A 12,805-nucleotide genomic window follows, 5' to 3' on the forward strand; every position below is an offset into this window, starting at 1 on the left:
CCCTGCGGGCCATTCCCTCCCCTACCCTGGACGACGCTGTCTCCCAGTCGCGGCCTGCTACGACAGAGCCAGGATTCGAACCAGGATCTCTAGTGGCACAGCCTTAGACCACTGTGCCACTCGGGAGCTAGTACAGTGGAACCGTGCTTCTAGATCAGAACCCTGGGGCCTTGGTGTGACCATCTGAAATCGCAAAGCTCATGCAGCACACCATATGGTAACTTCCATCTGGGCCACCATAATCACATTGTTTGTGATTATGGTGCACATATCTGCACATATATGATGTAGTACGCAATTTCCGGGCACCAGTGTTTGAGTGCTACTTTCAGAACTACTGGCTAAAAAGTATACAAAAGTACCAGAGAATCTCTTTAACCTGACTATTACCACAACAAGCTCTCACAGTCTTAGAAGTTCATCCACATTCTCCAAACACCACATTTAGAAGTTGCTCCAAACTTCACATTTCAAAGTGTTTTTGTTGATCCTGCTGCTCTGTATCGTTCCGTTTCTCCAAACGTCAAATTTTATCCAAAGCGACTTACAGTCATGCGTGCATACATTTTTGTGTATGGGTGGCCCCAGGGATCAAACCCACTACCTTGGCGTTACAAGCGCCGTGCTCTACCAGCTGAGCTACAGAAGACCACTCACTCCTTTGTTTCGCCCGTCAAGTACTGCTAACGTTTATGCAAATTATGTATTTGTTTTCACAACGAGTTAAGTATTGTCCGTTGTTAGCGTACATGTGCAATAGTAGCCTATTGCCATTCAAGTGTATTATCATGGTACCTGTTTAGAGGTGTTAATGGTTTATGCCAGCTAAGGTTAAGTCCTTTTAGGATGCCCAGGCTGTAGTCATTAGTGCACACGTAGCAAAAGGTTTTGCAAAGAAAACTAGTTTCTTATTGGACAAGTTCAGGTAGGCCCGTTTGCTTCCTTTACTTATAATAATAATAATAATAATAATAATAATAATAATAATAATAATAATAATAATAATAATAATAATAATAAAAATAATAGCTCTGCCATATTCAGATGTTTTTGGGCAAAGGCCTAAGTTTATTATTTTTGTAAGTTCATTATTTTGGTCAGCTATTTTTCATAATTTTTGTCATCTGTACATTCTTGTAAATACAAACTCTGGATCCAATCTTCATCATCACCTCATCAACTGCACTGTTAAATAAATATCAAAATGTTCTCCACCTGATTCCGTCTCAACTGTTGGTGCCCCACAGTAAATAAATAGGCCTCTATCCTAACACACACACATAAAGAAAAAATACACATAGGCTACAGACAGACTTCCTGTCAATAGTGGGACAAATGAGGGCAGACAGACTTCTGATCGGAGCACCACGGGTCCTAAGGGAGGGTGTTTATTGTGTGTGTGTGTGTGTGTGTGTGTGTGTGTGTGTGTGTGTGTGTGTGTCCTAAAGGAAGTGGAGGAGAGAGATCAGACTATTTCAGTCTCTCTGATCAATGGATCAGCTCTGTTGGAGGATCAATCACTTGACCTTCAGAGTTACAGCATCACAGTACCCCCCCACCCCCACCCCCAGCACGCTAACCCCTAACTTCTTACCCCTATCCCCTTACCTCTGACTTCCAACCCCTCTATTCCTCATAGGCATCTTGGGTCAGAAGGAGACACAGTGTGTTATCATTCTTCCCTTCCAACCAGCACCAGAGTGTTCACTATGAGCAATCAGTTTCAATGAAGTGTCAAAGGCAGACGAGAAAATGAGCGGGACAGCGGCTCCCTCTCTCTCTCTCTCTCTCTCTCACTCTCACTCTCTCTCGTAGTAAGTGTAACAGTAATGTGGGATCTTCTGAGTGCTTCTGCTCACAGAACACATCTCCTCACATCAATCACACACACCTACCCTGGAGTAGGCTTTTCCTGCACACACGCACACAAACACCCTGGAGTAGGCTTTTCCTGCACACACGCACACACACACCCTGGAGGAGGCTTTCCCTGTGCCCTATACTCTAACATAACATACACACACACACCCTGGAGGAGGCTTTCCCTGTGCCCTATACTCTAACATAACACACACACACACACCCTGGAGGAGGCTTTCCCTGTGCCCTATACTCTAACATAACACACACACACACACCCTGGAGGAGGCTTTCCCTGTGCCCTATACTCTAACATAACACACACACACACACCCTGGAGGAGGCTTTCCCTGTGCCCTATACTCTAACATAACACACACACACACACACCCTGGAGGAGGCTTTCCCTGTTTCCTCCACAGTAACATGTCAGCTCTGATTATGTGTTCCGTCTGCTGTTTCCTTTAGGAGCTTCTATTTCGGAGCTGTTTCCCTGTCCTCCACACACGTGTCCAGTCTCTTCATGCAGTGAGGACATGCATCATGTAATCTGTTGGTCCCTAACCCTACAAAGGCAACACAACACAAGGTGTGAGTGGTGTGTGTGTGTGTGTGTGTGTGTGTGTGTGTGTGTGTGTGTGTGTGTGTGTGTGTGTGTGTGTGTGTGTGTGATTCGTGGGCCCTTTAACTGCGTGGGAAAGCTGTCTCTTCCCATCAGAATTCATATATAGCGCTGCGATACAGAGGGCAGGAAAACCTAACCCACACACACACACACACAAGTTAAACAAACCATCTGGAGGCACTTTCCTCTGTGCTCTGCACACAACCAAAAACAACAACAAGAAATTAAATGAAGCCAGTTGATGGGGCCAGGCGATGAGGCGATGAGGGGCTGGCCAACGTAGGTGTGCTACCTGAGACTCTCCATGATAGGTCCACAGAGGGGATGGAAGGCAGGTGGGAAAGGGAGAAGTGGGAGTTGTGGGAGGAATGAGGAGGGGAAATGGGGAGGGAGAGGAGAAAGGGGTGTGAAGGGAGAGGGGAGAGGGGTGTGAAGGGCGAGGCGAGGAGAGAGGGGTGTGAAGGGAGAGGGAGAGGAGAGAGGGGTGTGAAGGGAGAGGAGAGAGGGGTGTGAAGGGAGAGGGAGAAGAGAGAGTGGTGTGAAGAGAAAGGAGAGAGGGGTGTGAAGGGAGAGGGGTGGAGAGGAGAGAGGGGTGTGAAGGGAGAGGAGAGAGGGGAGGGGTGTGAAGGGAGTGGAGTGGAGAGGAGAGAGGGGTGTGAAGGGTAGATCTAATCTAATAATTTATTTCCTTATCCATTGAATGAGCTGCGTCGCTGAACAGGAGAACAATAATCCACCTCTGATGTCTAACCTTAAACAGGACTTGTTTTGTAAACGTCTAAACTCTGACCCGAAACAGGCCTTCTATATAAAAGTCTGATTACTAACCTAAAACAGTCAAACTGTGAGGCCAAATCCGAAAACAGTCACTTTAAATACTGTACATTCCTTGGCTCGCTCCTCTTAGAGATGATGTATTCTTGGTTGGTTTATTGTAGAAATATGTTTTATATTCCTCTGTGTACACAGTGATGTATGATCCATTTCTCTTGTGTAATGTGTGTGTGTTTAAAAGACTGCTGCCTCTCTCTTGCCAAACAGAGATATTGTCACACTCGTTGAGAGACGGGTCAGACCAAGGTGCAGCGTGGTATGCGAACATGTTTATTAAATACTAAACACAAAACAAAACAACAAACCAATGTAACGTGAAGTCCAAGGCTATACACAATACAAGCCAACACGGAACAAGATCCCACAATTAAGGTAGGCAAACAGGCTACCTAAGTATGATCCCCAATCAGAGACAACGAGCGACAGCTGTCACACAGAAATACAGAAACACAGAAACACACTACCTAGATCACAAACATAGAATCTCCAGCATAGAATCTCACGCCCTGACCAAACTAACTAAAGACAAAAGACCACTCAAGGTCAGGGCGTGACAGATATTTGTTATTCGGTCATGGTCTTCTGTAAGTAATGGATATTGGTATGTTTACAATAAATTACTGTAATATCTCCATGACTTTGCATTTACTGAGCTCTTGTGAGGAACGTATCAGTGTGTACAGAGTGTTATGTACAGTACATCACAATAAACAGACATATAGGTCTTTCTGCAGTAGAAGCTGAAGTTGCTTTTATAATATAAAGCTTGCTTTTACATATATAAACTCTATAGAAATGCTCCCTCTCACACACTGATGTGGTGGGGAATTGGATCCCAGCACAGCAGTTAAAATCTCCTGTCTTGTGCTCCCATTCAGATGCCAGGTTAGTGGTGTAGTATGGCCCCCCTAATAGCCTTTATGGTGCAGCTCAGAGCCCTGCGAGACACTGGCATAATCAGTGCTCACAAACACACATGCATGTGCACACACACATGCGCGCACACGCACACAAACACACACACAGAGCCCCGGAGAAGACATCAATCAGGTGAGTGTGATGTGGCGGTGCTAGCTATAGCCTCTGGCAGCCAGGCCACTGGCCATCTGTTGTAGTAAAATGGAAAGGCCAGGACACTATAATATAATATGCCATTTAGCAGACGCTTTTATCCAAAGCGACTTACAGTCATGCGTGCATACATTTTTTTATATTTTTTGTGTATGGGTGGTCCCTGGGATCGAACTCACTACCTTGGCGTTACAAGCGCCGTGCTCTACCAGCTGAGCTACAGAGGACCACTACTCACTAGAACAATGGCACTATGGGGCACTAGATGACTGTGTGGGTGGCTGGGTGCATGCCTGTAAGCAAAATGCTTCTGTGTTGTTGTTTGTGTTGATGTATGAATCTTGGCCGTTTTGGGGCATCCATTGCCAAAAAGATGTGATGCATTGCTGCTGCATTTGTGTGTGTCTTTGTGTGTGTGTGTGTGTGTGTGTCAGGTGTTGTGTGGACACCCCAGGCCATGCTAGCAGGGTTGATGTCATTCAGCCAGTTCCTCATCACCCCAGAGCCTACAGGGAATAGTCATAGACCCTAAAGTCAGAACACACAGCTTTACCAAACTTTACAATGGTAAATAATAGGGAACAAATTGCAACAAAACGAAAATACACCCCTCTATTGTTTCTTTAAAATGGCCTTTTATCTAATAGAGTATGTTTGTTTTATTCACACTACCTGCCTGTTAAGCGCTGTTAGACGCTGTTTACGTATGGAAGGTGCTAGCTATATAAATAAAGTCTCATTTGAGACCGTTAATTACCGCTGCATTCACCCTGCGCCGTGGAGATGCTGCTGTGTTGAGCATTCCCGTCATTATAAAGCAGTGTCCCGGTGTCATTGCATTACTCATTAGTAGTGGCGAATGACAGAGCTGTCTGCTTTTATGCCCGGGCGTTTCAGCCGTAATAAACACTCAGACAGGGTATCCTTGCCTCTTCCTGATGAATGACAATAAGACGCAGAATGCCTGATGGAAAATGGCTGCCGCGCTTGATGTATAGGTGAGATATCTGCAGCGGTTGTCATTGCTAATGCAACACTCTGTCAGGGGAGAGAATGAGAAATGTATCTCTCATAACTACTGTGCTGTACATCATTAGTGTGGGAGAATGAAAACTCCTCACTGCATCATTACTGTTCGTGAGGGTAAGAGGGTGTAAGGTTAAATGTAGGGTTAGAGTTAGGGCTAGGGTTAGGGTTAGGGGTTAGTATACGAGCAAGAAACTCAAGTCAACCTTGTTGGAAAACTCAGATGGGACAAGTATTGATTATCTAGACGCTTCTATGAAGCACGAGGCCAGTGAAGACAAAATAGAAACATTATTAATGGATACATGCATTATAATCAGAAAGGATTCCCAGAAAGGCTTGTAGTAAGAGAGGGAGAGAGAGAGAGAGAGACAGAGCAAGAGAGAGACACACACACAGAGAGACAGAGAGAGACACACAGAGAGACAGGGACAGCGAGACAGAGAGAGAGACACGGACAGAGGGAACCAGGTGGGTTCTGTGGACTGTGAGACCCACGGTGTCTGCCTACAACCATACATGAGTCTGTGTGTATGTATGCATGCGCTTATGTGTGTGTGTGTGTGTTGGTGTCTGCATCCATGTGTGCATCAGTGTGTGTGTGTTATGTGGCGTGTGATAACCTGACTGCACACACCTCACCACTGCTCTTTGTCCCACCATTGATCAAACGTGGTCAGCTGAGCTATGGGAACACCAGGCTTTTTCAGGAAGGGAGAGAGACAGAGAGACATACACTACATGGCCAAAAGTATGTGGACATCTGCTCGTCGAACATATCATTCCAAAATTATGGGCATTAATATGGAGTTGGTCCCCCATTTGCTGCTATAAACAGCCTCCACTCTTCTGGGAAGGCTTTCCACTAGATGTTGGAACATTGCTGCGGGGACTTGCTTTCATTCAGCCTCAAGAGCATTAGTGAGGTCGGCCACTGATTTTGGGCGATTAGGCTTGGCTCGCAGTCGGCGTTCCAATTCATCCCAAAGGTGTTTGATGAGGTTGAGGTCAGGGCTCTGTGCAGGCAAGTCAAGTTCTTCCACACCGATCTCGACAAACCATTTCTGTATGGACCTCGCTTTGTGCACTGGGGCATTGTCAAGCTGAAACAGGAAAGGGCCTTCCCCAAACTGTTGCCACAAAGTTGGAAGCGCAGAATCGTCTAGAATGTCATTGTATGCTGTAGCGTTAAGATTTCCCTTCACTGGAACTAAGGGGCCTAGCCCGAACCATATAAAACAGCCCCAGACCATTATTCCTCCTCCACTAAACTTTACAGTTGACACTATGCATTGGGGCAGGTAGCGTTCTCCTGGTGTCCGCCAAACCCAGATTCGTCCGTCGGACTGCCAGATGGTGAAGCGTGATTCATCACTCCAGAGAAAGCGTTTCCACTGCTCCAGATTCCAATGGTGGCGAACTTTACACCATTCCAGCCGACGCTTGGCATTGCGAATGGTGATCTTAGGCTTGTGTGCGGCTGCTCGGCCATGAAAACCCATTTCATGAAGCTCCCGACGAACAGTTATTGTGCTGACATTGCTTCCAGAGGCAGTTTGGAACTTGGTAGTGAGTGTTGCAACCGAGGATAGACGATTTTTACGCGCTACGCGCTTCAGCACTCGGTGGTCCCATTCTGTGAGCTTGTGTGGCCTACCACTTCGCGGCTGAGCCATTGTTGCTCCTAGATGTTTCCACTTCACAATAACAGCACTTACAATTGACCGGGGCAGTTTGACGAACTGACTTGTTGGAAAGGTGGCATCCTATGCAGGTGCCACGTTGAATGTTACTGAGCTCTTCAGTACGGGCCATTCTACTGCCATTGTTTGTCTATGGAGATTGCATGGCTGTGTGCTAGATTTTATACACCTGTCAGCAATGGGTGTGGCTGAAATAATTTGGAGGGGTGTCCACATACCTTTGGCCATGTGTATGTGTAGCCTGCATTACAATATGTACAGAACAACCTGGGATATCAAGTTGGTTGACTACCTGGCGAACCATGGAGTCTGAAAACCTGACTGCGCCTACAAAAATTCTCTTGGCAGAGAAAAACCCAGTACACTGAACATTCTCTTGGCAGAGGAAAACCCAGTACACTGAACATTCTCTTGGCAGAGGAAAACCCAGTACACTGAACATTCTCTTGGCAGAGGAAAACCCAGTACACTGAACATTCTCTTGGCAGAGGAAAACCCAGTACACTGAACATTCTCTTGGCAGAGGAAAACCCAGTACACTGAACATTCTCTTGGCAGAGGAAAAGCCAGAAAAGTGAGTGAGTCGAAGGGAATAAGGAGAAAGCTGATGTAGTACAGCCTCTTGGCTTTCATTCCTCTCAGATAGAAAATACACAGTCCAGTGGGACTGGAGGGGAGAGAGAGGTGAGAGGGGTGAGTGGGGAAGAGAGGGAGGAGGGGTGAGAGAGGTGAGAGGGGAGAGAGAGGTTGAGAGGAAGGGGAGAGAGAGGTGAGAGGGGTGAGAGAGTTTGAGAGGCAGGGAAGAGACAGGTGATCTGAAGGCGAGAAAGGTGACAGTGAAAGGGAGGTGAGAGGCAGGGGAGAGGGTGAGCTGAAGGGGAGAGAGGTGGGGTGTGAGAGCGAGGAGGATGGGTGAAAGGATGAGAGCGAGAGGAGGATGGGGTGAGACTGGGGTGAACTAGAAAAGAAAGGGGCAAGATGTGGAGGTACTGCACATAGTAGTAAAACATAAACAACAAAAATAATATCCAGTATATCATACCACATCACACCCAAAGCCATCCTTTGAGCGTCACTGTCTTTCACCACAGTATAGTTTTGCAAGTCAAAGCATATGAATTGCTTGGAGATCGAGAGTAACGATGAGCATATTATGGTCCATCTGCTGAGAAAACTGCAGGAAGATTTAAACACACACACACACAGAGATATCTGATTTACTGCTGGTGTCCCTTGTGGAGATGATTTCCCTGTACTGATGAGGCTTGTTACCCTACCTATTTTAAATGGCCCTGTCTTGTACAGAGGACCAGTGAACAACTTGCCTGTAGCTATGTCTAAATAACTACAGTGGGGGAAAAAAGTATTTAGTCAGCCACCAATTGTGCAAGTTCTCCCACTTAAAAAGATGAGAGAGGCCTGTAATTTTCATCATAGGTACACGTCAACTATGACAGACAAAATGAGAAAAGAAATCCAGAAAATCACATTGTAGGATTTTTTATTAATTTATTTGCAAATTATGGTGGAAAATAAGTATTTGGTCACCTACAAACAAGCAAGATTTCTGGCTCTCACAGACCTGTAACTTCTTCTTTAAGAGGCTCCTCTGTCCTCCACTCGTTACCTGTATTAATGGCACCTGTTTGAACTTGTTATCAGTATAAAAGACACCTGTCCACAACCTCAAACAGTCACACTCCAAACTCCACTATGGCCAAGACCAAAGAGCTGTCAAAGGACACCAGAAACAACATTGTAGACCTGCACCAGGCTGGGAAGACTGAATCTGCAATAGGTAAGCAGCTTGGTTTGAAGAAATCAACTGTGGGAGCAATTATTAGGAAATGGAAGACATACAAGACCACTGATAATCTCCCTCGATCTGGGGCTCCACGCAAGATCTCACCCCGTGGGTTCAAAATGATCACAAGAACGGTGAGCAAAAATCCCAGAACCACACAGGGGGACCTAGTGAATGACCTGCAGAGAGCTGGGACCAAAGTAACAAAGCCTACCATCAGTAACACACTACGCCGCCAGGGACTCAAATCCTGCAGTGCAAGACGTGTCCCCCTGCTTAAGCCAGTACATGTCCAGGCCCGTCTGAAGTTTGCTAGAGTGCATTTGGATGATCCAGAAGAGGATTGGGAGAATGTCATATGGTCAGATGAAACCAAAATAGAACTTTTTTGGTAAAAACTCAACTCGTCGTGTTTGGAGGACAAAGAATGCTGAGTTGCATCCAAAGAACACCATACCTACTGTGAAGCATGGGGGGTGGAAACATCATGCTTTGGGGCTGTTTTTCTGCAAAGGGACCAGGACGACTGATCCGTGTAAAGGAAAGAATGAATGGGGCCATGTATCGTGAGATTTTGAGTGAAAACCTCCTTCCATCAGCAAGGGCATTGAAGATGAAACGTGGCTGGGTCTTTCAGCATGACAATGATCCCAAACACACCGCCCGGGCAACGAAGGAGTGGCTTCGTAAGAAGCATTTCAAGGTCCTGGAGTGGCCTAGCCAGTCTCCAGATCTCAACCCCATAGAAAATCTTTGGAGGGAGTTGAAAGTCTGTGTTGCCCAGCGACAGCCACAAAACATCACTGCTCTAGAGGAGATCTGCATGGAGGAATGGGCCAAAATACCAGCAACAGTGTGTGAAAACCTTGTGAAGACTTACAGAAAACGTTTGACCTGTGTCATTGCCAACAAAGGGTATATAACAAAGTATTGAGAAACTTTTGTTATTGACCAAATACTTATTTTCCACCATAATTTGCAAATAAATAAATAAAAAATCCTACAATGTGATTTTCTGGATTTGTTTTTCTCATTTTGTCTGTCATAGTTGACGTGTACCTATGATGAAAATTACAGGCCTCTCTCATCTTTTTAAGTGGGAGAACTTGCACAATTGGTGGCTGACTAAATACTTTTTTTTCCCCCAAAGCACCCAAAGTAGAGCACACTAAAAACAGGACAGACCACAAACCCTTTAACCTTAACCCCTTAACCCCAACTCACCTCTCTCACTCAATGGCTTGTTCACTTACTCTCTATTTCAATCCCTCTTTCTCTCAGCCCATTCCCTCTCGCTCAACCCCTCTCTCTCCATCTGTCTCACTCTCTCTTAATGTCTCTCCTTCCCCTCCCTCATCTCTCTCTGCGTCTCTCTCCCGCTCTCTCCGTCTTCTGATGCCATCAGAGGCAGTTGCTGAATAACATGTGATGATGGGCGCTCATCACATACTATCTGTCACACACACACACACACACACACACAAAGACACACACTACGAGTGATAGCTGGAAAGTGTGTCAGGCTGCCTTCAGAGAGTCAATCTGTACCATTCAGTGATGTGTAAATAAATCTCCTACATCTGTCACACAGGCGTCAACGTGCACACGCAGATGCACATCGACACACGTCACATACACGTACACTGCACACAGTGGCGTCATTCACCCATTATTTTAGAGGGGGCATGAAGTAAGGGAGGATGGAGGGGGGACATTTTTCAAACACCTGAAACAGCTTTTTCCTGCAATCTAGAGTCATAATCGTTATGCCTAATTCTATGTAAAAGGCGACAGGTTAAAGGAGGATTTTTTAGCTTTGAGACATTTGAGACATGGATTGTGTATTTGTGCCATTCAGAGGGTGAATAGGCAAGACAAAAAATGTAAGTGCCTTTGAACGGGGTATGGTAGTAGGTGGTCATTAGTACGACTGACTGTCCTTTAGCCAGACTGATGCAAGGAGCAGCATAGCAAGCACATCCTCCATTCACTTTGCTGGAGATTACCTTCCTCCCTCTCTTTCTCTCTCTCAACCAATGAGAGAGAGAGAGAGAGAGAGCGAGAGAGAGAGAGAGAGAGAGAGAGAGAGAGAGAGAGAGAGAGAGAGAGAGCTGGCTGATTATTTCCTCCCAGGTCCCATCTCTCCTTCATTAATATAAACCCTAAACTGTCACACACAGACACAGTCTTGTATAACTGACCTTGTGGGGACACACATTTCAGTCCCATTCAAAATCCTATTTTCCCTAACTCCTAACCTTAACCCAAAAACCTAACCTTAACCCTAAACCTATCTCCTAACCCTAATTCTAACCCCACAGAGTGATGTAATATTAAAGTGTACGGGCCAGCAGGGAGACAACTACAGTTTTGAAGGAGAGAAAACACACTCACTGATCATACTAATGATGAACCATATACAGTACAGCTGTGTGTGTTTGTGTGAGTGTGTGTGTGTGTGTGTGTGTGTGTGTGTGTGTGTGTGTGTGTGTGTGTGTGTGTGTGTGTGTGTGTGTGTGTGTGTGTGTGTGTGTGTGTGTGTGTGTGTGTGTGTGTGTGTGTGTGTGACGTTGTTCCTCCTTTCTATGTCTGCTCCTGGCAACAACCCTTATTTCCCTTCGGGGGATCAATAAAATAAATGTATTGATATTCTAGATGTTGATGACCTCCATTGTACTAGCACTGTTCATAGGTAGGCTATAGGGATCCTCCATTGTACTAGCACTGTTCATAGGTAGGCTATAGGGATCCTCCATTGTACTAGCACTGTCCATAGGTAGGCAGGTAGCTTAGTGGGTAAGAGCGTTGTGCCAGTAACCAAAAGGTCGCTGGTTTGAGTCGACTAGGTGAAAAATCTGTCGATGTGCCCTTAAGCAAGGCACTTAACCCTAATTGCTCAAGTAAGTTGCTCTGGATAAGAGCGTCTGCTAAATGATTAAAATGTATAGGGATCCTCCATTGTACTAGCACTGTCCATAGGTAGGCTATAGGGATGAAGACAGCTCACTGTACTAGCATGGTACATCAGCATAGTGATAAATACCTGTAGCTCAGCTTATTTGAAGAGGAGCTGATAGTTCTGCATTAACACAGCTGAGTTGGAGAGAGAAGAGCAATGTTAGTATGTATACGTCATTGGGAGTGGCTCTGTTGCAGAAGACATCGTTGCTCTTTCCAGTTCCATCATATCTGTTTTGCAGTGATATTATACTGCCATCTAGAGCACTGGTCTCGCATAACAGGCTCTGGTTTATAAGGAGTACACCGTCCTCTTGTGGCCAAATTGAAAAGGCCTTAACCAAATGAGCTGAATATGACATTTTCTTAAAATGAAATAAAAACCTGCAAGCAAGATCTTCCGATTTTAAAACGATTCATCATTGACACAGAAATGAAAGACAGACAGACAGACAGACAGACAGAGACACGAGACACTCTCACACACACACACAAACAATACAGTGGTATGACAATAATCCTTATTTTAACAACCTGGGAAATATTCATGTGTGGCAGTGTATAAAGGTGTGTAAAGTTATAATCTACAATTTTAAAGGCCCAATGCAGCCGTTTTTATATACATATTAAGTCATTGGGTAACAATTAAGTACCTGACTGTAATAGTTGTCAATTAAATGTTCAAAAATAAACTAAAATAGCTTTTTAGCAACAACAACAAAAAATCTCAAGCAAGAATTTTGCAAGGACTGTCTGGGTGTGGTATGAGTGGGGTGGTGGGAACTGAAAACTAGCCTTTATTGGCAGAGAGGTTTGGAACTCTTTGTTATTAGTCTATCAACTAATTTACTGCCTGGTCCGGAAACTCCACCCATGCAAAACCTGCTGATTAGAAGGTCATGTGTAGATTGTATTTTCAACCAG

Source organism: Coregonus clupeaformis, chromosome 15 (genome assembly GCF_020615455.1).
Source record: "Coregonus clupeaformis isolate EN_2021a chromosome 15, ASM2061545v1, whole genome shotgun sequence".
Taxonomy (NCBI): Eukaryota; Metazoa; Chordata; class Actinopteri; order Salmoniformes; family Salmonidae; genus Coregonus; species Coregonus clupeaformis.